Here is a 23354-nt window from a genome sequence, read left to right as displayed (position 1 = left end):
TTTGTAGTTTCTGACCTACCTTAATTTTCCTTATCCTCTCTTTTATACCTGTCTTTTCTGCGGCTCTTTGGTCTTTGCTTTGGCTCTTTGTCTTTGCTTTGGCTCTTTGTCTTTGCTTTGGCTCTTTGTTTTTGCTTTGGCTCTTGGTCTTTGCTTTGGCTCTTGGTCTTTGCTGCGGCTCTTTGGTGTTTGCTGCGGCTCTTTGGTCTTTGCTGCGGCTCTTTGGTCTTTGCGGCGGCTCTTTGGACTTTGCTGCGGCTCTTTGGACTTTGCTGCGGCTCTTTGGACTTTGCTGCGGCTCTTTGGACTTTGCTGCGGCTCTTTGGACTTTGCTGCGGCTCTTTGGACTTTGCTGCGGCTCTTTGGACTTTGCTGCGGCTCTTTGGACTTTGCTGCGGCTCTTTGGTTTTTGCTGCGGCTCTTTGCTCTTTGCTGCGTCTCTTTGCTCTTTGCTGCGGCTCTTGCTCTTTTCTGCGGCTCTTGCTCTTTTCTGCGGCTCTTGCTCTTTTCTGCGGCTCTTGCTCTTTGCTGCGGCTCTTGCTCTTTTCTGCGGCTCTTTGGCCTTTGCTGCGGTTTCTCTTGGTCTTCTCCAGCTGGATTAACTATAGCTTATCCCCCCTATTTTACTTGTAGTATCTGACTTACCTTAGTATAGCTCTTTCTCTTTATTATACCTCTTTGTATTGCCTTTGTTTCTTCTCCAGCTTCACTGACCGTAGCTCATCTATCTTATTATACCTATTTTATCTGTAGTATCTGACCTACCTTAATTTTCCTTATCCTCTCTTTTATACCTGACTTTGCTGCGGCTCTTTGGACTTTGCTGCGGCTCTTTGGACTTTGCTGCGGCTCTTTGGACTTTGCTGCGGCTCTTTGGACTTTGCTGCGGCTCCTTGGTCTTTGCTGCGGCTCTTTGGTTTTTGCTGCGGCTCTTTGGTTTTTGCTGCGGCTCTTTGCTCTTTGCTGCGGCTCTTTGCTGCGGCTCTTGCTCTTTTCTGCGGCTTTTGCTCTTTTCTGCGGCTCTTGCTCTTTTCTGCGGCTCTTGCTCTTTGCTGCGGCTCTTGCTCTTTTCTGCGGCTCTTTGGCCTTTGCTGCGGCTTCTCTTGGTCTTCTCCAGCTGGATTAACTATAGCTTATCCCCCCTATTTTACTTGTAGTATCTGACTTACCTTAGTATAGCTCTTTCTCTTTATTATACCTCTTTGTATTGCCTTTGTTTCTTCTCCAGCTACACTGACCGTAGCTCATCTATCTTATTATACCTATTTTATTTGTAGTATCTGACCTACCTTAATTTTCCTTATCCTCTCTTTTATACCTGTCTTTTCTGCGGCTCTTTGGTCTTTGCTTTGGCTCTTTGTCTTTGCTTTGGCTCTTTGTCTTTGCTTTGGCTCTTTGTTTTTGCTTTGGCTCTTGGTCTTTGCTTTGGCACTTGGTCTTTGCTGCGGCTCTTTCTTCTTTGCTGCGGCTCTTTGGTGTTTGCTGCGGCTCTTTGGTCTTTGTTGCGGCTCTTTGGTGTTTGCTGCGGCTCTTTGGTCTTTGTTGCGGCTCTTTGGTCTTTGCTGCGGCTCTCTGGTCTTTTCTGCGGCTCTCTGGTCTTTGCTGCGTCTCTCTGGTCTTTGCTGCGTCTCTCTGGTCTTTGCTGCGTCTCTCTGGTCTTTGCTGCGGCTCTTTGGTCTTTGCTGCGGCTCTTTGGTCTTTGCTGTGGCTCTTTGTCTTTGCTTTGGCTCTTGGTCTTTGCTGCGGCTTTTGGTCTTTGCTGCGGCTGTTTCTTCTTTGCTGCGGCTCTTTGGTGTTTGCTGCAGCTCTTTGGTCTTTGCTGCGGCTCTTTGGTCTTTGCTGCGGCTCTTTGGACTTTGCTGCGGCTCTTTGGACTTTGCTGCGGCTCTTTGGACTTTGCTGCGGCTCTTTGGACTTTGCTGCGGCTCTTTGGACTTTGCTGCGGCTCTTTGGACTTTGCTGCGGCTCTTTGGACTTTGCTGCGGCTCTTTGGTCTTTGCTGCGGCTCTTTGGTTTTTGCTGCGGCTCTTTGCTTTTTGCTGCGGCTCTCTGGTCTTTGCTGCGGCTCTCTGGTCTTTGCTGCGGCTCTCTGGTCTTTGCTGCGGCTCTCTGGTCTTTGCTGCGGCTCTCTGGTCTTTGCTGCGGCTCTCTGGTCTTTGCTGCGGCTCTCTGGTCTTTGCTGCGGCTCTTTGGTCTTTGCTGCGGCGCTTTGGTCTTTGCTGCGGCGCTCTGGTCTTTGCTGCGGCGCTCTGGTCTTTGCTGCGGCGCTCTGGTCTTTGCTGCGGCTCTCTGGTCTTTGCTGCGGCTCTCTGGTCTTTGCTGCGGCTCTCTGGTCTTTGCTGCGGCTCTGTGGTCTTTGCTGCGGCTCTTTGGTCTTTGTTGCGGCTCTTTGGTCTTTGCCGCGGCTCTTTGTTCTTTGCCGCGGCTCTTTGTTCTTTGCCGCGGCTCTTTGTTCTTTGCCGCGGCTCTTTGGACTTTGCCGCGGCTCTTTGGACTTTGCCGCGGCTCTTTGGACTTTGCCGCGGCTCTTTGGTCTTTGCTGCGGCTCTTTGGTCTTTGCTGCGGCTCTTTGGTCTTTGCTGCGGCTCTTTGGTCTTTTGTCTCTTCTCAGCTACACTGACTGTACCTCATCTATCCTATTATACCTATTTTATCTGTAGTATCTGACCTACCTTAATTTTCCTTATCCTCTCTTTTATACCTGTCTTTTCTGCGGTTTTTTGGTCTTTGCTTTGGTTCTTTGACTTTGCTGCGGCTCTTTGGTCTTTGCTGTGGTTTCTTTTGGTCTACTCCAACTTGACTAACTATAGCTTATCTATCTTATTATACCAATTTTATCTGTAGTATCTGACCTACCTTAATTTTGCTTATCTTCTCTACTATACCTGCTTTGGCTCTTTGTCTTTGCTTTGGCTCTTTGTCTTTGCTTTGGCTCTTTGTCTTTGCTTTGGCTCTTTGTCTTTGCTTTGGCTCTTTGTCTTTGCTTTGGCTCTTTGTCTTTGCTTTGGCTCTTTCTTCTTTGCTTTGGCTCTTTCTTCTTTGCTGCGGCTCTTTGGTCTTTGCTGCGGCTCTTTGGTCTTTGCTGCGGCTCTCTGGTCTTTGCTGCGGCTCTCTGGTCTTTGCTGCGGCTCTCTGGTCTTTGCTGCGGCTCTCTGGTCTTTGCTGCGGCTCTCTGGTCTTTGCTGCGGCGCTTTGGTCTTTGCTGCGGCTCTTTGGTCTTTGCTGCGGCGCTCTGGTCTTTGCTGCGGCGCTCTGGTCTTTGCTGCGGCGCTCTGGTCTTTGCTGCGGCTCTCTGGTCTTTGCTGCGGCTCTCTGGTCTTTGCTGCGGCTCTCTGGTCTTTGCTGCGGCTCTCTGGTCTTTGCTGCGGCTCTCTGGTCTTTGCTGCGGCTCTCTGGTCTTTGCTGCGGCTCTTTGGTCTTTGCTGCGGCTCTTTGGTCTTTGCTGCGGCTCTTTGGTCTTTGTTGCGGCTCTTTGGTCTTTGCCGCGGCTCTTTGTTCTTTGCCGCGGCTCTTTGTTCTTTGCCGCGGCTCTTTGGACTTTGCCGCGGCTCTTTGGACTTTGCCGCGGCTCTTTGGACTTTGCCGCGGCTCTTTGGACTTTGCCGCGGCTCTTTGGACTTTGCTGCGGCTCTTTGGTCTTTGCTGCGGCTCTTTGGTCTTTGCTGCGGCTCTTTGGTCTTTGCTGCGGCTCTTTGGTCTTTTGTCTCTTCTCAGCTACACTGACTGTACCTCATCTATCCTATTATACCTATTTTATCTGTAGTATCTGACCTACCTTAATTTTCCTTATCCTCTCTTTTATACCTGTCTTTTCTGCGGTTTTTTGGTCTTTGCTTTGGTTCTTTGACTTTGCTGCGGCTCTTTGGCCTTTGCTGTGGTTTCTTTTGGTCTACTCTAACTTGACTAACTATAGCTTATCTATCTTATTATACCAATTTTATCTGTAGTATCTGACCTACCTTAATTTTGCTTATCTTCTCTACTATACCTGCTTTGGCTCTTTGTCTTTGCTTTGGCTCTTTGTCTTTGCTTTGGCTCTTTGTCTTTGCTTTGGCTCTTTGTCTTTGCTTTGGCTCTTTGTCTTTGCTTTGGCTCTTTCTTCTTTGCTTTGGCTCTTTCTTCTTTGCTGCGGCTCTTTGGTCTTTGCTGCGGCTCTCTGGTCTTTGCTGCGGCTCTCTGGTCTTTGCTGCGGCTCTCTGGTCTTTGCTGCGGCTCTCTGGTCTTTGCTGCTGCTCTTTGGTCTTTGCTGCGGCTCTCTGGTCTTTGCTGCGGCTTTCTGGTCTTTGCTGCGGCTCTCTGGTCTTTGCTGCGGCTCTCTGGTCTTTGCTGCGGCTCTCTGGTCTTTGCTGCGGCTCTCTGGTCTTTGCTGCGGCTCTCTGGTCTTTGCTGCGGCTCTCTGGTCTTTGCTGCGGCTCTCTGGTCTTTGCTGCGGCTCTCTGGTCTTTGCTGCGGCTCTCTGGTCTTTGCTGCGGCTCTGTGGCCTCTGCTGCGGCTCTCTGGTCTTTGCTGCGGCTCTGTGGCCTTTGCTGCGGCTCTGTGGCCTTTGCTGCGGCTCTTTGGTCTTTGCTGCGGCTCTTTCGTCTTTGCTGCGGCTTTTTGGTCTTTGCTGCGGCTCTTTGGTCTTTGCTGCGGCTCTTGCTCTTTGCTGCGGCTCTTGCTCTTTGCTGCGGCTCTTGCTCTTTGCTGCGGCTCTTGCTCTTTGCTGCGGCTCTTGCTCTTTGCTGCGGCTCTTTCGCCTTTGCTGCGGCTCTTTCGCCTTTGCTGCGGCTTCCCTTGGTCTTCTCCAGCTGGACTAACTATAGCTTATCTCTCCTATTTTACGTGTAGTATCTGACTTACCTTACTATAGCTCTTTCTCTTTATTATACCTCTTTGTATTGGCTTTGTTTCTTCTCCAGCTTCACTGACCGTAGCTCATCTATCTTATTATACCTATTTTATCTGTAGTATCTGACCTACCTTAATTTTCCTTATCCTCTCTTTTATACCTGTCTTTGCTGCGGCTCTCTGGTCTTTGCTGCGGCTCTCTGGTCTTTGCTGCGGCTCTCTGGTCTTTGCTGCGGCTCTCTGGTCTTTGCTGCGGCTCTTTGGTCTTTGCTGCGGCTCTTTGGTCTTTGCTGCGGCTCTTTGGTCTTTGCTGCGGCTCTTTGGTCTTTGCTGCGGCTCTTTGGTCTTTGCTGCGGCTCTTTGGTCTTTGCTGCGGCTCTTTGGTCTTTGCTGCTGCTCTTTGGTCTTTGCTGCTGCTCTTTGGTCTTTGCTGCGGCTCTTTGGTCTTTGCTGCGGCTCTTTGGTCTTTGCTGCGGCTCTTTGGTCTTTGCTGCGGCTCTTTGGACTTTGCTGCGGCTCTTTGGACTTTGCTGCGGCTCTTTGGACTTTGCTGCGGCTCTTTGGACTTTGCTGCGGCTCTTTGGACTTTGCTGCGGCTCTTTGGACTTTGCTGCGGTTCTTTGGACTTTGCTGCGGCTCTTTGGACTTTGCTGCGGCTTCTCTTGGTCTTCTCCAGCTGGATTAACTATAGCTTATCCCCCCTATTTTACTTGTAGTATCTGACTTACCTTAGTATAGCTCTTTCTCTTTATTATACCTCTTTGTATTGCCTTTGTTTCTTCCCCAGCTTCACTGACCGTAGCTCATCTATCTTATTATACCTATTTTATTTGTAGTATCTGACCTACCTTAATTTTCCTTATCCTCTCTTTTATACCTGTCTTTTCTGCGGCTCTCTGGTCTTTGCTTTGCCTCTTTGTCTTTGCTTTGGCTCTTTGTCTTTGCTTTGGCTCTTTGTTTTTGCTTTGGCTCTTGGTCTTTGCTTTGGCTCTTTCTTCTTTGCTGCGGCTCTTTCTTCTTTGCTGCGGCTCTTTGGTGTTTGCTGCAGCTCTTTGGTCTTTGCTGCGGCTCTTTGGTCTTTGCTGCGGCTCTCTGGTCTTTTCTGCTGCTCTCTGGTCTTTGCTGCGGCTCTCTGGTCTTTGCTGCGGCTCTCTGGTCTTTGCTGCGGCTCTCTGGTCTTTGCTGCGGCTCTTTGGTCTTTGCTGCGGCTCTTTAGACTTTGCTGCGGCTCTTTAGACTTTGCTGCGGCTCTTTGCTGCGGCTCTTGCTCTTTTCTGCGGCTCTTGCTCTTTTCTGCGGCTCTTGCTCTTTTCTGCGGCTCTTGCTCTTTTCTGCGGCTCTTGCTCTTTTCTGCGGCTCTTGCTCTTTGCTGCGGCTCTTGCTCTTTTCTGCGGCTCTTTGGCCTTTGCTGTGCCTTCTCTTGGTCTTCTCCAGCTGGATTAACTATAGCTTATACCCCCTATTTTACTTGTAGTATCTGACTTACCTTAGTATAGCTCTTTCTCTTTATTATACCTCTTTGTATTGGCTTTGTTTCTTCTCCAGCTTCACTGACCGTAGCTCATCTATCTTATTATACCTATTTTATCTGTAGTATCTGACCTGCCTTAATTTTCCTTATCCTCTCTTTTATACCTGACTTTGCTGCGGCTCTTTGGTCTTTGGTTTGGCTCTTTGGTCTTTGGTTTGGCTCTTTAGGGTCTTTGGTGCTGCTCTTTGGTCTTTGCTGCGGCTCTTTGGTCTTTTGTCTCTTCTCAGCTTCACTGACTGTAGCTCATCTATCCTATTATACCTATTTTATCTGTAGTATCTGACCTACCTTAATTTTCCTTATCCTCTCTTTTATACCTGTCTTTTCTGCGGCTCTTTGGTCTTTGCTTTGGTTCTTTGACTTTGCTGCGGCTCTTTGGTCTTTGCTGCGGTTTCTTTTGGTCTACTCCAACTTGACTAACTATAGCTTATCTATCTTATTATACCAATTTTATCTGTAGTATCTGACCTACCTTAATTTTGCTTATCTTCTCTACTATACCTGCTTTGGCTCTTGGTCTTTGCTTTGGCTCTTGGTCTTTGCTTTGGCTCTTGGTCTTTGCTTTGGCTCTTGGTCTTTGCTTTGGCTCTTGGTCTTTGCTGCGGCTCTTTCTTCTTTGCTGCGGCTCTTTCTTCTTTGCTGCGGCTCTTTCTTCTTTGCTGCGGCTCTTTCTTCTTTGCTGCGGCTCTTTCTTCTTTGCTGCGGCTCTTTGGTCTTTGCTGCGGCTCTTTGGTCTTTGCTGCGGCTCTTTGGTCTTTGCTGCGGCTCTTTGGTCTTTGCTGCGGCTCTTTGGTCTTTGCTGCGGCTCTTTGGTCTTTGCTGCGGCTCTTTGGTCTTTGCTGCGGCTCTCTGGTCTTTGCTGCGGCTCTCTGGTTTTTGCTGCGGCTCTCTGGTCTTTGCTGCGGCTCTCTGGTCTTTGCTGCGGCTCTCTGGTCTTTGCTGCGGCTCTCTGGTCTTTGCTGCGGCTCTCTGGTCTTTGCTGCGGCTCTCTGGTCTTTGCTGCGGCTCTCTGGTCTTTGCTGCGGCTCTTTGGTCTTTGCTGCGGCGCTTTGGTCTTTGCTGCGGCGCTCTGGTCTTTGCTGCAGCGCTCTGGTCTTTGCTGCGGCGCTCTGGTCTTTGCTGCGGCTCTCTGGTCTTTGCTGCGGCTCTCTGGTCTTTGCTGCGGCTCTCTGGTCTTTGCTGCGGCTCTCTGGTCTTTGCTGCGGCTCTTTGGTCTTTGCTGCGGCTCTTTGGTCTTTGCTGCGGCTCTTTGGTCTTTGTTGCGGCTCTTTGGTCTTTGCCGCGGCTCTTTGTTCTTTGCCACGGCTCTTTGTTCTTTGCCGCGGCTCTTTGTTCTTTGCCGCGGCTCTTTGGACTTTGCCGCGGCTCTTTGGACTTTGCCGCGGCTCTTTGGACTTTGCCGCGGCTCTTTGGACTTTGCCGCGGCTCTTTGGACTTTGCCGCGGCTCTTTGGTCTTTGCTGCGGCTCTTTGGTCTTTGCTGCGGCTCTTTGGTCTTTGCTGCGGCTCTTTGGTCTTTTGTCTCTTCTCAGCTACACTGACTGTACCTCATCTATCCTATTATACCTATTTTATCTGTAGTATCTGACCTACCTTAATTTTCCTTATCCTCTCTTTTATACCTGTCTTTTCTGCGGTTTTTTGGTCTTTGCTTTGGTTCTTTGACTTTGCTGCGGCTCTTTGGTCTTTGCTGTGGTTTCTTTTGGTCTACTCCAACTTGACTAACTATAGCTTATCTATCTTATTATACCAATTTTATCTGTAGTATCTGACCTACCTTAATTTTGCTTATCTTCTCTACTATACCTGCTTTGGCTCTTTGTCTTTGCTTTGGCTCTTTGTCTTTGCTTTGGCTCTTTGTCTTTGCTTTGGCTCTTTGTCTTTGCTTTGGCTCTTTGTCTTTGCTTTGGCTCTTTGTCTTTGCTTTGGCTCTTTCTTCTTTGCTTTGGCTCTTTCTTCTTTGCTGCGGCTCTTTGGTCTTTGCTGCGGCTCTTTGGTCTTTGCTGCGGCTATTTGGTCTTTGCTGCGGCTATTTGGTCTTTGCTGCGGCTCTTTGGTCTTTGCTGCGGCTCTTTGGTCTTTGCTGCGGCTCTTTGGTCTTTGCTGCGGCTCTTTGGTCTTTGCTGCGGCTCTCTGGTCTTTGCTGCGGCTCTCTGGTTTTTGCTGCGGCTCTCTGGTCTTTGCTGCGGCTCTCTGGTCTTTGCTGCGGCTCTCTGGTCTTTGCTGCGGCTCTCTGGTCTTTGCTGCGGCTCTCTGGTCTTTGCTGCGGCTCTCTGGTCTTTGCTGCGGCTCTCTGGTCTTTGCTGCGGCGCTTTGGTCTTTGCTGCGGCTCTTTGGTCTTTGCTGCGGCGCTCTGGTCTTTGCTGCGGCGCTCTGGTCTTTGCTGCGGCGCTCTGGTCTTTGCTGCGGCTCTCTGGTCTTTGCTGCGGCTCTCTGGTCTTTGCTGCGGCTCTCTGGTCTTTGCTGCGGCTCTCTGGTCTTTGCTGCGGCTCTCTGGTCTTTGCTGCGGCTCTTTGGTCTTTGCTGCGGCTCTTTGGTCTTTGCTGCGGCTCTTTGGTCTTTGTTGCGGCTCTTTGGTCTTTGCCGCGGCTCTTTGTTCTTTGCCGCGGCTCTTTGTTCTTTGCCGCGGCTCTTTGGACTTTGCCGCGGCTCTTTGGACTTTGCCGCGGCTCTTTGGACTTTGCCGCGGCTCTTTGGACTTTGCCGCGGCTCTTTGGTCTTTGCTGCGGCTCTTTGGTCTTTGCTGCGGCTCTTTGGTCTTTGCTGCGGCTCTTTGGTCTTTTGTCTCTTCTCAGCTACACTGACTGTACCTCATCTATCCTATTATACCTATTTTATCTGTAGTATCTGACCTACCTTAATTTTCCTTATCCTCTCTTTTATACCTGTCTTTTCTGCGGTTTTTTGGTCTTTGCTTTGGTTCTTTGACTTTGCTGCGGCTCTTTGGCCTTTGCTGTGGTTTCTTTTGGTCTACTCTAACTTGACTAACTATAGCTTATCTATCTTATTATACCAATTTTATCTGTAGTATCTGACCTACCTTAATTTTGCTTATCTTCTCTACTATACCTGCTTTGGCTCTTTGTCTTTGCTTTGGCTCTTTGTCTTTGCTTTGGCTCTTTGTCTTTGCTTTGGCTCTTTGTCTTTGCTTTGGCTCTTTGTCTTTGCTTTGGCTCTTTGTCTTTGCTTTGGCTCTTTCTTCTTTGCTTTGGCTCTTTCTTCTTTGCTGCGGCTCTTTGGTCTTTGCTGCGGCTCTCTGGTCTTTGCTGCGGCTCTCTGGTCTTTGCTGCGGCTCTCTGGTCTTTGCTGCTGCTCTTTGGTCTTTGCTGCGGCTCTCTGGTCTTTGCTGCGGCTTTCTGGTCTTTGCTGCGGCTCTCTGGTCTTTGCTGCGGCTCTCTGGTCTTTGCTGCGGCTCTCTGGTCTTTGCTGCGGCTCTCTGGTGTTTGCTGCGGCTCTCTGGTCTTTGCTGCGGCTCTCTGGTCTTTGCTGCGGCTCTGTGGCCTTTGCTGCGGCTCTGTGGCCTCTGCTGCGGCTCTCTGGTCTTTGCTGCGGCTCTGTGGCCTTTGCTGCGGCTCTGTGGCCTTTGCTGCGGCTCTTTGGTTTTTGCTGCGGCTCTTTCGTCTTTGCTGCGGCTTTTTGGTCTTTGCTGCGGCTCTTTGGTCTTTGCTGCGGCTCTTGCTCTTTGCTGCGGCTCTTGCTCTTTGCTGCGGCTCTTGCTCTTTGCTGCGGCTCTTGCTCTTTGCTGCGGCTCTTTCGCCTTTGCTGCGGCTCTTTCGCCTTTGCTGCGGCTTCCCTTGGTCTTCTCCAGCTGGACTAACTATAGCTTATCTCTCCTATTTTACGTGTAGTATCTGACTTACCTTACTATAGCTCTTTCTCTTTATTATACCTCTTTGTATTGGCTTTGTTTCTTCTCCAGCTTCACTGACCGTAGCTCATCTATCTTATTATACCTATTTTATCTGTAGTATCTGACCTACCTTAATTTTCCTTATCCTCTCTTTTATACCTGTCTTTGCTGCGGCTCTCTGGTCTTTGCTGCGGCTCTCTGGTCTTTGCTGCGGCTCTCTGGTCTTTGCTGCGGCTCTCTGGTCTTTGCTGCGGCTCTCTGGTCTTTGCTGCGGCTCTTTGGTCTTTGCTGCGGCTCTTTGGTCTTTGCTGCGGCTCTTTGGTCTTTGCTGCGGCTCTTTGGTCTTTGCTGCGGCTCTTTGGTCTTTGCTGCGGCTCTTTGGTCTTTGCTGCGGCTCTTTGGTCTTTGCTGCTGCTCTTTGGTCTTTGCTGCTGCTCTTTGGTCTTTGCTGCGGCTCTTTGGTCTTTGCTGCGGCTCTTTGGTCTTTGCTGCGGCTCTTTGGTCTTTGCTGCGGCTCTTTGGACTTTGCTGCGGCTCTTTGGACTTTGCTGCGGCTCTTTGGACTTTGCTGCGGCTCTTTGGACTTTGCTGCGGCTCTTTGGACTTTGCTGCGGCTCTTTGGACTTTGCTGCGGTTCTTTGGACTTTGCTGCGGCTCTTTGGACTTTGCTGCGGCTTCTCTTGGTCTTCTCCAGCTGGATTAACTATAGCTTATCCCCCCTATTTTACTTGTAGTATCTGACTTACCTTAGTATAGCTCTTTCTCTTTATTATACCTCTTTGTATTGCCTTTGTTTCTTCCCCAGCTTCACTGACCGTAGCTCATCTATCTTATTATACCTATTTTATTTGTAGTATCTGACCTACCTTAATTTTCCTTATCCTCTCTTTTATACCTGTCTTTTCTGCGGCTCTTTGGTCTTTGCTGCGGCTCTTTGTCTTTGCTGCGGCTCTTTGTCTTTGCTTTGGCTCTTTGTTTTTGCTTTGGCTCTTGGTCTTTGCTTTGGCTCTTGGTCTTTTCTGCGGCTCTATCTAATTTGCTGCGGCTCTTTCTTCTTTGCTGCGGCTCTTGGTCTTTGCTGCGGCTCTTGGTCTTTGCTGCGGCTCTTTCTTCTTTGCTGCGGCTCTTTGGTCTTTGCTGCGGCTCTCTGGTCTTTGCTGCGGCTCTCTGGTCTTTGCTGCGGCTCTCTGGTCTTTGCTGCGGCTCTCTGGTCTTTGCTGCGGCTCTTTGTTCTTTGCTGCGGTGCTTTGGTCTTTGCTGCGGCTCTCTGGTCTTTGCTGTGGCTCTTTGGTCTTTGCTGCGGCTCTTTGGTCTTTGCTGCGGCTCTTTGGACTTTGCTGCGGCTCTTTGGACTTTGCTGCGGCTCTTTGGACTTTGCTGCGGCTCTTTGGACTTTGCTGCGGCTCTTTGGACTTTGCTGCGGCTCTTTGGACTTTGCTGCGGCTCTTTGGACTTTGCTGCGGCTCTTTGGACTTTGCTGCGGCTCTTTGGACTTTGCTGCGGCTCTTTGGAAATTGCTGCGGCTCTTTGGACTTTGCTGCGGCTCTTTGGTCTTTGCTGCGGCTCTTTGGTCTTTGCTGCGGCTCTGTGGTCTTTGCTGCGGCTCTTTGCTCTTTGCTGCGGCTCTTTGTTGCGGCTCTTGCTCTTTTCTGCGGCTCTTGCTCTTTGCTGCGGCTCTTGCTCTTTTCTGCGGCTCTTAGGCCTTTGCTGCGGCTTCTCTTGGTCTTCTCCAGCTGGATTAACTATAGCTTATCCCCCCTATTTTACTTGTAGTATCTGACTTACCTTAGTATAGCTCTTTCTCTTTATTATACCTCTTTGTATTGCCTTTGTTTCTTCTCCAGCTTCACTGACCGTAGCTCATCTATCTTATTATACCTATTTTATTTGTAGTATCTGACCTACCTTAATTTTCCTTATCCTCTCTTTTATACCTGTCTTTTCTGCGGCTCTTTGGTCTTTGCTTTGGCTCTTTGTCTTTGCTTTGGCTCTTTGTCTTTGCTTTGGCTCTTTGTTTTTGCTTTGGCTCTTGATCTTTGCTTTGGCTCTTGGTCTTTGCTGCGGCTCTTTCTAATTTGCTGCGGCTCTTGGTCTTTGCTGCGGCTCTTTGGTCTTTGCTGCGGCTCTCTGGTCTTTGCTGCGGCTCTCTGGTCTTTGCTGCGGCTCTCTGGTCTTTGCTGCGGCTCTCTGGTCTTTGCTGCGGCGCTTTGGTCTTTGCTGCGGCGTTTTGGTCTTTGCTGCGGCTCTCTGGTCTTTGCTGCGGCTCTCTGGTCTTTGCTGCGGCTCTTTGGTCCTTGCTGCGGCTGTTTGGTCTTTGTTGCGGCTCTTTGGTCTTTGCTGCGGCTCTTTGCTCTTTTCTGCGGCTCCTGCTCTTTTCTGCGGCTCCTGCTCTTTTCTGCGGCTCTTGCTCTTTTCTGCGGCTCTTGCTCTTTCCTGCGGCTCTTGCTCTTTTCTGCGGCTCTTTGGCCTTTGCTGCAGCTTCTCTTGGTCTTCTCCAGCTGGATTAACTATAGCTTACCCCCCCTATTTTACTTGTAGTATCTGACTTACCTTAGTATAGCTCTTTCTCTTTATTATACCTCTTTGTATTGCCTTTGTTTCTTCTCCAGCTTCACTGACCGTAGCTCATCTATCTTATTATACCTATTTTATTTGTAGTATCTGACCTACCTTAATTTTCCTTATCCTTTCTTTTATACCTGTCTTTGCTTTGGCTCTTTGTCTTTGCTTTGGCTCTTTGTCTTTGCTTTGGCTCTTTGTCTTTGCTTTGGCTCTTGGTCTTTGCTTTGGCTCTTGGTCTTTGCTGCGGCTCTTTCTTCTTTGCTGCGGCTCTTTGGTGTTTGCTGCAGCTCTCTGGTCTTTGCTGCGGCTCTCTGGTCTTTGCTGCGGCTCTCTGGTCTTTGCTGCGGCTCTCTGGTCTTTGCTGCGGCTCTCTGGTCTTTGCTGCGGCTCTCTGGTCTTTGCTGCGGCTCTCTGGTCTTTGCTGCGGCTCTCTGGTCTTTGCTGCGGCTCTCTGGTCTTTGCTGCGGCTCTCAGGTCTTTGCTGCGGCTCTCTGGTCTTTGCTGCGGCTCTCTGGTCTTTGCTGCGGCTCTTTGTTCTTTGCTGCGGCGCTTTGGTCTTTGCTGCGGCTCTTTGTTCTTTGCTGCGGCGCCTTGTTCTTTGCTGCGGCGCTTTGGTCTTTGCTGCGGCTCTCTGGTCTTTGCTGCGGCTCTTTGGTCTTTGCTGCGGCTCTTTGGTCTTTGCTGCGGCTCTTTGGACTTTGCTGCGGCTCTTTGGTCTTTGCTACGGCTCTTTGGTCTTTGCTGCTGCTTTTTGGTGCTGCTTTTTGTTCTTTGCTGCGGCTCTTTGTTCTTTGCTGCGGCTCTTTGTTCTTTGCTGCGGCTCTTTGGTCTTTGCGGCTCTTTGGTCTTTGCTGCGGCTCTTAGGTCTTTGCTGCGGCTCCTCGGTCTTTGCTGCGGCTCCTCGGTCTTTGCTGCGGCTCCTCGGTCTTTGCTGCGGCTCCTCGGTCTTTGCTGCGGCTGCTTGGTCTTTGCTGCGGCTCTTTGGTCTTTGCTGCGGCTCTTTGGTCTTTGTTGCGGCTCTTGGACTTAGGTTAATTTCTTTATTATACCTGTGTTTGCTGTGGCTGTAGATCTTTTCTGTGGCTCTTGGCCTTTTTCAGGTTGAATAACTATAGCTCATCAATTGTATTTTATCTTTAGTATCTGACTCACCTTAGTATAGCTCATTCTCTTTATCATACCTGTCTTTGTATTGGCTGTGGCTCTTCTTTAGCTTGACTGACCTTAGCTTATCTATCCTATTGTACCAACTTTATCTGTAGTATGTGACCTACCTTACTTTTGCTTATCCGCTCTATTATACCTATTATACTTGCTCTGGCTTTTAGACTTTGCTTTGGCTCTTCTCTCACTTGACTGACCTTAGCTTATCGATCTTATTTATCTATTATACCTGTCTTTGCTGTTTTTTTTGCTGTGGCTGTTTGTATTTTTGTTTGCTGTGACTGTTGGGTCTACATATTGACCACTCTCACACACGCGCTTTTTACTGCGATTACCACAGTGTTTTGAACACCGCGCTAATTGTGGTACAACGCTCCCATTTATTTCAATGGGGCCTCGCAGTCCTGCGCTTGAACTCAGCTTTTTATAACACCAAGATTTTTGAGCGCTGTCTGCTGAATTTTGGAGCGTTTTTGTGCTTTTTAACGCACCTAATCACCCATAGCAATGATTGGATGCCTTAAGCTGCATTTGAAAAAGCTGCTAAAAAAACTGTTGTAAAATGTCGCAATCAAAATCGCAAGGTTTTACCAACATTGTGTGTGAGAGTCGCCTTAGCTGATCTATTTATTTTACCAGCTATTTGTTCAGTATCTTACCTACCTCAGTTTAGCTAATCCTCTCTATTATACCTGTGTTTGCTGTGGTTTTTGGCAGTTATGTTATTCAGGCGGCATAGATTGTGATGCCATATTACCTCTTCTGAGAAATGTACTGGTTATTGTGAGGTCACAGCACTGGGGTTCTAGGAGTGTTTAACAAATATCCTACTGTGTGATTACAAGAGGAAGGGTGCCTTCACACGTTGTCCATTTGATCTTCAGCAGATTTCACAGTTGCAAATGAATTCAAATTATAGGATCTGCTGCAGATCTGCCCCAAAATCTGTGAAAATATTTGCAAATTGGCGACGTGATCGCACCCTTAAAGTCAGTTATGTGGCCTGTGTCTCCACACACCATTTTGTTCTATGCCTTTATACAATACTTGCGGTACATCGTGCTAACTCCATGGGTAAAATATATTATAAAGAAAACATAAGACCACCTCAAGTGGCCCCCCTGCATCCCATAGATATAACCTAACCCCACTGCGTTCCTTCTGAAAGGAAACATCATTACAGTTTTGGACTAACAGCTCATCCTGCTGCAGACGGCTGTAGCTGGGCTTCTATCGGTGCTTCGGATATGCCTTCAGTGTGATTGTAAAGGTAAGTACCGTTGGAAAGTAGAACTTGTATTGCCAAAAACCAAGTCCCAAGAAACTCACAAGATACCAATGATATCATCACTCAGTTACCGCAGCGCTGAGCAGAGCCGATCACACAAACATCCATCTCCCTTCACCCAAATGACAGTTTACAAACCTAAAGGAAGTCTAAGGGCGCCCACCCACTGGCGTTTGCGTTTTCCGCAGGAAAAAAACGCAGCGTTTTCCGCGATTTTTCCGCGCGTTTTTCGCGGCGTTTTCGCGGCTTTTCCGTTAATTTCCATTGACATTCATGGGTGCATTAGGAGAAAAATAAGGACACATATGCAACTGACAGTTCCTATGTTAAAAACGCAAACGCAACGCAAAAAAAACGCCAGTGGACAGGAACACATGTTATCTCTATGCCTGTGCAGGAAAAACGCAAAACGCAAAACGCAGGTAAAAAAACGCCAGTGGGTGGGCGCCCTCATACTTAAATTTAACCCATTGATCCAAGTTGCCGTTTTTTGTGCGTGGTCACAAGGATCCAGGCGTTTACCTTTATCTTCTTCCAAACTGTCTCCTACGCCAAGATATCTGGCAATGACTTTCTCCCGCACTGTATGCTGATGAACCGCGGGGAGCGCTGTAGGCGTCACTCAGTATGAAAGGGGGCTTATTTTTAGCTGAAAAGGCTGGAAGAAAGCCGGACCGCAGGCAGAGGAGGAACACCCATCAGACAGTCCGGGGTTCATAGCATACAGTGCTCTAGAAAGTAATTGCCCAACATCTTTGCATAGGAGACACTTTGGAAGAAGATAAAGGTTCCTTGTGGCAGCGCATGTATAACAATAGATTGGATTCATAGGCCAAATTTAAGTGACTGACTTCATTTAAATCTAGCAATCTATTCTGCAGTAACACACTACCTAAAAATATTCAGACCCTGGGTTGCTATTATGTTGCTTATTTACTATTAGAATGAAATGCCAGGTGTAGAAATATAGGAATAAACCTATTATCACCCCGCTATCATTAGCACATGTAATCATACCGCACAGTCTACCTCCTCCCCCTCCATGCTGATTCTGTCCTCCTGTTGGATGAAGGAACGATGTATCATCTCTGCTGGTCTCAGATGTGTCTCCTCCTTCTCAGACCTGGAGAAAGTGATGTCTGTAAAGAGGCAGCGATTCTATTCAAGTGGCATAGATTGTGATGTCATAATTCTGCTTATGAGGTTACAGTGCTGATGTTCTACGAGTCCTTCAATATTTCTTACTGTGAGACCTCAGCTATATCAGCTGATTTTAACCCTTTAAGGACCACATGCAGGACATTTACAGTGCTTGCTCCTGGATTTTAATCCTGGTTGATAGCAGAAGCACGGTGTGGGATATAAATAATTAGTTACCAAAATAAGTTAAAAACAAAACATTAAGAAAATGACCTACCCCCGATGCCAACTAAAAGCGTGCTATATCCTCCCTGTAATCCGAGACCGTACGAATTATATATCAAAATGAGGAACCCATTCCTGTACTTTATTTTGGCTTAAATATACTGATTTAAAATAAAAACTATAAATAAAATATTTTTTTAGCTTTTTACCCCATATAAAAAAAATGCATGAAAAACGTCAGCGAAAAAAAGATATTAAAAGAATAGATCTATATTTCACGGGGGAAAAATGCAGCAAAAATAATTTTGGGAGCTAAAGAAATAATGATAAAGCACATGGGTACAATCCCTAAAAAGTGTCTGGTCCTTTAGGACCAAAACACCCTGGTCTTTAAGGGGCTAATTGGTCTCACTAATATGCAAATAGAATGGATAAATTTATTAATCCTGTGTAGTAGTTAGGGTTTATTCAGACAGACGTATATCGATCGGCTTTCACGCCCGGCCGATATGTGCTGTCCCTCTCTGCAAGGGGAGGAGGCGGAACAGGACAGGAGCTAATGCACTTAGCTCCCGCCCCCTCTCTGCCCCTCGCCACTGTTTGCAGCGGGATGGGCAGGGGAGGGGCTAAGTTATGCCCGGCCCCTCCCTTTGCAAACAGTGGCGAGCAGGAGGGAGCTTAGCACACTAGCTCCTGTCTCTACCTGCCTCTTCCCCTTGCAGAGAGGGATAGTGTATATCGGCTGGGCGTGAAAGCCGACCGATATACGCCCGTCTGAATAAACCCTTAGATAGTGTAAATGTAGATTAGTCGATCTAAAAATTAGAAAAATTTTATCAGCGTTACTTATGTTAGATGATGAATTAGATTCATCTTTAGGGCTTATTCAGCCGAGTGCTGTAAATCTTAAGTGTCACTAATTTACTAAGTTAGTGCAATGTTCACACTGCGGATTTCCACCGCGGAATTGCGCGGCATAAAATAGCCCACGGCACGTTCTATTTGCCGCGGGAATATGCGCGGCGGGCTTCCATTGTAGTCAATGGAAGCCGACCATCACGCTATATTTCCGCTGTAGCACAGCGGAAGTATAGCGTAAATATGATTCCCCGCCCTACACCAGCCGCGTCATGCCGGACTTGCACAGCAGATCCGGAGGTGAGTATGGGATCTTTGGGGGGAGGCGCCGTGGAATTTTATTCTTAATCTTTGTAGCTATGTGTTTAATCCCTTTGTGACGTGTGCGACGCATGTCATTGTATGGAGCAGGCACAGGAGCCGAGCCCTCTCTGTACACTGTGGGTGTCGGCTATTTTTAACAGCTCACAGCTGGGATCAGAGAGAACTCCAATCCTGGCTGGTAACCATTTAAATGTCACTGTCAATTCTGACTGCCCAGGAGCACAAAGTCACCCACCCCCCAGCCCAACTGTTTATGTGCCCATGTGTTACTTGTCCAAAAGTATGATCCTTTGATGTCTCCTACCCCTTCTCCATGTCTGCTACTAAGGGCTTATTCACACGAGTGTATATCGGCTACCATTTTCTCGGCCGTCCGATATACGCTACCATCTGATGCATTGGATTCCAGTGCATTAGATCACACAGGCGTATTCCCGTGGCCAAGTTACAGGCGCTGCCATAGACTCCCATAGGAGCCAATGACAGCGTCCGGAGAAGGGTGGTGGGAGGGAGTTTAGCAGCGTGACTGCTAAACTCCCTCCCCCTACTCTTCTCCTCCCCTTGCAGCTGTTTGCAATGGGAAGGGGCGGAGCTCTGCCCGCTCTGTCCCCTCCCATTGCAAACAGTGGAAAGGGGCGGAGAGGGGGCAGTTGCTCAGTCCACTATCTCCCGCCTCATCCCGTCTCCTCCCCTTGCAGAGGGGGAGTGAAGGGGGTGATAGCTTAGCTGTGTGTGTGTGTGTGTGTGTGTGTATATATATATATATATATATATATATATATATATATATATATATATATATATATATTATATACACTGCAGTGTATATAGTCCGATGGTCTATATACACCTAGCCCGTGCATCAGATGGTAGCGTATATCAACCAGCCGTGAAAACGCCAGCCGGTATACGCTCGTGTGAATAAACCCTAACTCCGTGACGCACACGGTGCAGTTATGTCATTGCTACCACAGGACTAAGAGTGCTTTAATGAATGATAATCCTTCAGTCTAAGGGCGCCCACCCACTGGCGGTTTTTTTTTCTTTGCGTTTTGCGTTTTTTCTCAAGAGCAATTACAATTGAATGTACTCCTGTCCACTGGCGTTTTTTTTTGCGTTGCGTTGCGATTTTTAACATAGGAACTGTCAGTTGCATATGTGTCCTTATTTTTCTCCTAATGCACCCATGAATGTCAATGGAAATTAATGGAAAAGGCGCGAAAACGCCGCGAAAACGCGGCGTTTTTCACGCACGAAAATCGCAAACGCCAGTGGGTGGGCGCCCTAAACGTGAGTCAACGACAAAACGACAAACGATAATCGTACACCTTGCAGGCATAAAAATAATCGTTGGTTCATTTGTATTTAACTGCATTTGTTCAGTCGTTCTCCGTCACTTATACAGCGGATGTGAAAGACTGAACGACTCTTGTTTGAACGAGCCAACAATGCATCTGTCTGTATGAGATTTGGGATTTTGCCTCTAAACTCTGCTGCGGGAATCCCACATGCGCGGTCTGACCTGCCCGTGTGCAGGCGGTCTTAGGCTTGGCCAGAAGGGGTCGGGCTGGGATTGCTGGATAACTGTCTTGTCACCTGGACAGGTGAGTATATGTTACCTGGGAAGGCAGCTCTCCTATGTGCAGGGGGTCTACAGCACGTGGGGCGGAGTATATTAGGGGGCACAATGTGTGGTGCCATCTTTCAACAGAGTGTCCAGTGCTGATGTGAATGTGGCCCTGCTTGTATAATGAAATGTTCAGCAGTTTTCCAATGTCCTTTTCCCCCAGTCGTCTCCACGACAGCACCAATTGAGATTGCCTCCTCCTGATAGGACAGGAACACACTGAGAGGTTAAAAGCTCCCCCCCTTCCCCACTTTCCTCAGTGTCTTCCTGTCCTGCCAGGAGGCAGGATCTCTGAGAGGGGCTGGTGGAGAAGCCAGCCGGAAGCATACTCACGGGCGGATCGGAGGGCAATGGGTCAGCCTGTCCTCCCTTCTCAGCCAGACGACTCCCGGGACGCCACATGGGGTGGTAAGCCCCAGGCCAGGTTCCTCCCGCGGCGGCCCATGGGGGGTACAAAGCGGGAGCCTCAGTCCCCCTCCTCCTCCTCGTATAGTGGCAGCGCGGCGCTCCAGGAAGCCCTTTGACGGCGGGGGGCGGGGCGTCACGTGCCCAGCGTGGTGACATCATCATGCTCGCATCAGGAGCCGCACGGAGGGGGCGGGGCTTAGCGCAGGAGCGCGAAAATTCAAAATAAGGAACCTGAGAGAAGCCAGAAGGTGGACCAGCACTACAGGTCACAGGGTGTCTGCAGCATCGGTATAGTAATGAGTGCTCCAGCCCCAGAGATAGCTGAAACCTCAGCCTCAGCGGCCGTAAGTAGCCAGTGCGGCAAAAAATACAAAATGCAAAATCCAATGTATTGTATATGGAAAAATTGCATATTTACCCGCAAAAAATACTTTCCCCTCTTTGTTTGTCAGGGGGATAAAAAAAGACATCCCCCCCAGAACAAAACCCAAAAAATGCGTGGAGTGCGGGACGAGACTGCCAGCTACGTACCAGAGGCCTCTATGCAAGGCATGCGTAGCTAGGCTAGTCAAAGAGGAATCGGGGGGATTCCTGGATGACGTTAGGAAGCTGGTGAAGGAGGAGGTTCGTTCAGCCCAAACGTCACAGCTGGCGCCGCCAGCGAAACGCCAGAAAAAGGCGTATGTTCCTGACGAGCCTTCCGACTCCGAGAGTTCTATCGGATCGGAGCAAGAGGAACAGGTGGCCGAGGAGTCCTCAGACGATGAGGACTACAAACGATACCTTTTCCATCAGGACGACTTAACAGAATTAATCAAGTCAGTCAGGGCTACATTAAAAATGGAAGAGCCCAGAGAACCACGTACCTTACAAGATGAGATATTTGGGGGACTAGGGGAGAGGCGTAAACATACCTTCCCTGTCCACAAAAACATCATTAAAATTATCCAAAAGGAGTGGAAGAAACCAGACGCAGGTTCCTTCTCCGCTAGAGGGGTAAAAAGAAGGTACCCATTTGGGGAGGAAGTTTGCGCAAGCTGGGAAGAGATACCCAAGGTAGACGTCCCAGTGGCCAAAGTAGCCAGGAGGACGAGCCTGCCCTTTGAGGACGCCGCACAATTAAAAGATCCCATGGATCGCAAAGCCGAAGGCCTTCTAAAAAAATCATGGGAGGCAGCAGCAAGCATACTTAGGCCAGAGATCGCAGCCACCTGCGTGGCGCGCACCCTGGGGGTATGGCTCGAACAGCTGGAGCTACACTTAAACAATAAAACGCCAAGGGAACAGATCCTAAATTCCCTACCTATCCTGCGCATGGCAACAAATTTTCTAGCGGATGCCGCGGCCGAAACGGTTAAACTCTCGGCAAAAGTTACAGCCCGATCTAACTCAGCCAGAAGAGTACTATGGCTGAAATCATGGTCACGTGACTTGGCCTCAAAAAATAAACTATGTACCCTCCCGTTCTACGGTCAGTTTTTGTTCGGACCAGACCTAGACAAAATCCTGGAGAAGGCGGCCGACAAAAATAAGGGATTCCCGGAAGAAAAGCCGCAGAGAGGGAAGACCTTCTTCCGAACCCCAGGGCAACAGCCCGAGGCCTACCGAGGCAAGGGCAAGACAGGCCGCTGGAGTTACCCCAAGGGGGGCAGAGGGAGAAATATCCTCTTTAATCCCCACCAGGGGGAGCCCAAGCAGAGACCCTGAGGCCAGCTCTGTAGGGGCAAGGCTGGGGAACTTTGTGGACCAATGGGCCGAAATTTGCGAAGGCCCATGGATCCCAAAGATCCTACAGCAGGGATACCAGATAGAACTGGTGTCCCTCCCCAGAAGGAAATTCATTATCACAGGAGGCTCAGGGCGACAGTTACACTTACTAAGGCAAAGTGTTCGTGACCTGCAACATCTAAACGCAATATCCCCCGTACCACAAAACGAGGAAACCCAGGGCCATTATTCCAGGCTCTTCCTAGTAAGAAAACCCTGCGGGAAACACCGCATGATAGTGAATCTGAAGCCTTTGAACCCCTGTGTCAAGTACAGGAAATTCAAAATGGAGTCCATCTCTTCAACGATAAAGTTGATTCCCAGAGGGGCCTACATGGCGTCCATCGATCTGAAGGATGCTTATTTCCACGTACCGATCCACGAGGGGTCCCAAAGAATACCTAAGGTTCGCAGTGGATATGGACAAAGGAATAGAGCACCACCAATTCAGATGCCTGCCTTTCGGGATCTCCTCAGCACCCAGAATTTTTACCAAAATTATGGCAGAGGTAGCTGCCTACCTGAGAAAAAAGTCGATCCTAATAATACCCTACCTGGACGATATTTTAATAATAGCAGAGTCCAGGAAACTACTAACAAAGCACCTAGAGATAGTGCTAGAACTCCTCCAGTCTCTAGGATGGATCATAAACTGGGAAAAATCCAGCTTAGACCCCGACAGGAAGAAGACGTTTCTGGGCATAACGCTCAACTCAGAATGACAATGCTCCTGCCTGCCCGAGGAAAAAATACAAAAAATCCAAAGGCTGGTCAGATCCTTCATACAGAAACGATCATGCACAATTCGGGAAGCCATGTCTCTCCTGAGAAGCCTAACGTCATGCATTCCCGGAGTAGTATGGGCCCAGGCTCTCACACCAGAGCTCTACAGGCCTCCGTCCTATCCGCATGGGACAAAAAGCAGTCCTCGCTAGGGACAAAAATATATATCCCAAACACAGTGAAAACATCCCTGCATTGGTGGACATTCCCAGCAAACCTGCAGGAAGGGGTTCATTGGCTACAAAACCCAGCCACGCACATCACAACGGATGCAAGCGCCTGGGGATGGGGAGCACATGTGGGGAACCAGTTCTTTCAGGGCCCGTGGTCCCAAAGGATAAAAGAACAATCCTCCAATTACAGAGAGCTACAGGCCGTATGGCGAGTCCTACAGCAGTTAGGAAACTCGCTACGGAACCAGCATATAAAGATACTGTCGGACAATACCACCACAGTCGCCCATATTGGGCACCAGGGGGGCACAAGGTCTCCTGCCCTGCAAAACATTTCGCAGAAAATCTTCCACTGGGCAGAGGGCCGGATCCTTTTGATCACGGCAACCCACTTAAAAGGGACGCTAAACCAAAAAGCGGACTTCCTCAGCAGGAGGCAGATAGACCCAGGAGAATGGTCTCTCTCCCGGAAGGCATTCAGAATCCTGACCAACCGGTGGGGGTCCCCACAATTGGACCTATTTGCAACCAGGGAGAACGCCAAAGTAGGCAAATTCTTCTCCCTCCAGCCAGGAGATCGTCCTACAGCAATAGACGCCCTAGGCCAGGACTGGGGAAAGAGGCTAGCGTACGCGTTTCCTCCGATACCGCTGATCCCCAGTGTCTTACAACATTTCAGAACCCAGGTATGCACGCTCATCCTGGTGACCCCCTTCTGGCCCAAGAGATGTTGGTTTGGTCTTCTGACAACATTGAGTGTCCAGGACCCAGTCACCTTTCCGACCTGGACAGATCTGCTATCACAGGGGCCACTGAACCACCCGGGCT

Source organism: Eleutherodactylus coqui, chromosome 3 (genome assembly GCF_035609145.1).
Source record: "Eleutherodactylus coqui strain aEleCoq1 chromosome 3, aEleCoq1.hap1, whole genome shotgun sequence".
In the NCBI taxonomy this organism is placed as follows: Eukaryota; Metazoa; Chordata; class Amphibia; order Anura; family Eleutherodactylidae; genus Eleutherodactylus; species Eleutherodactylus coqui.
This window is presented reverse-complemented; position numbering follows the sequence as displayed.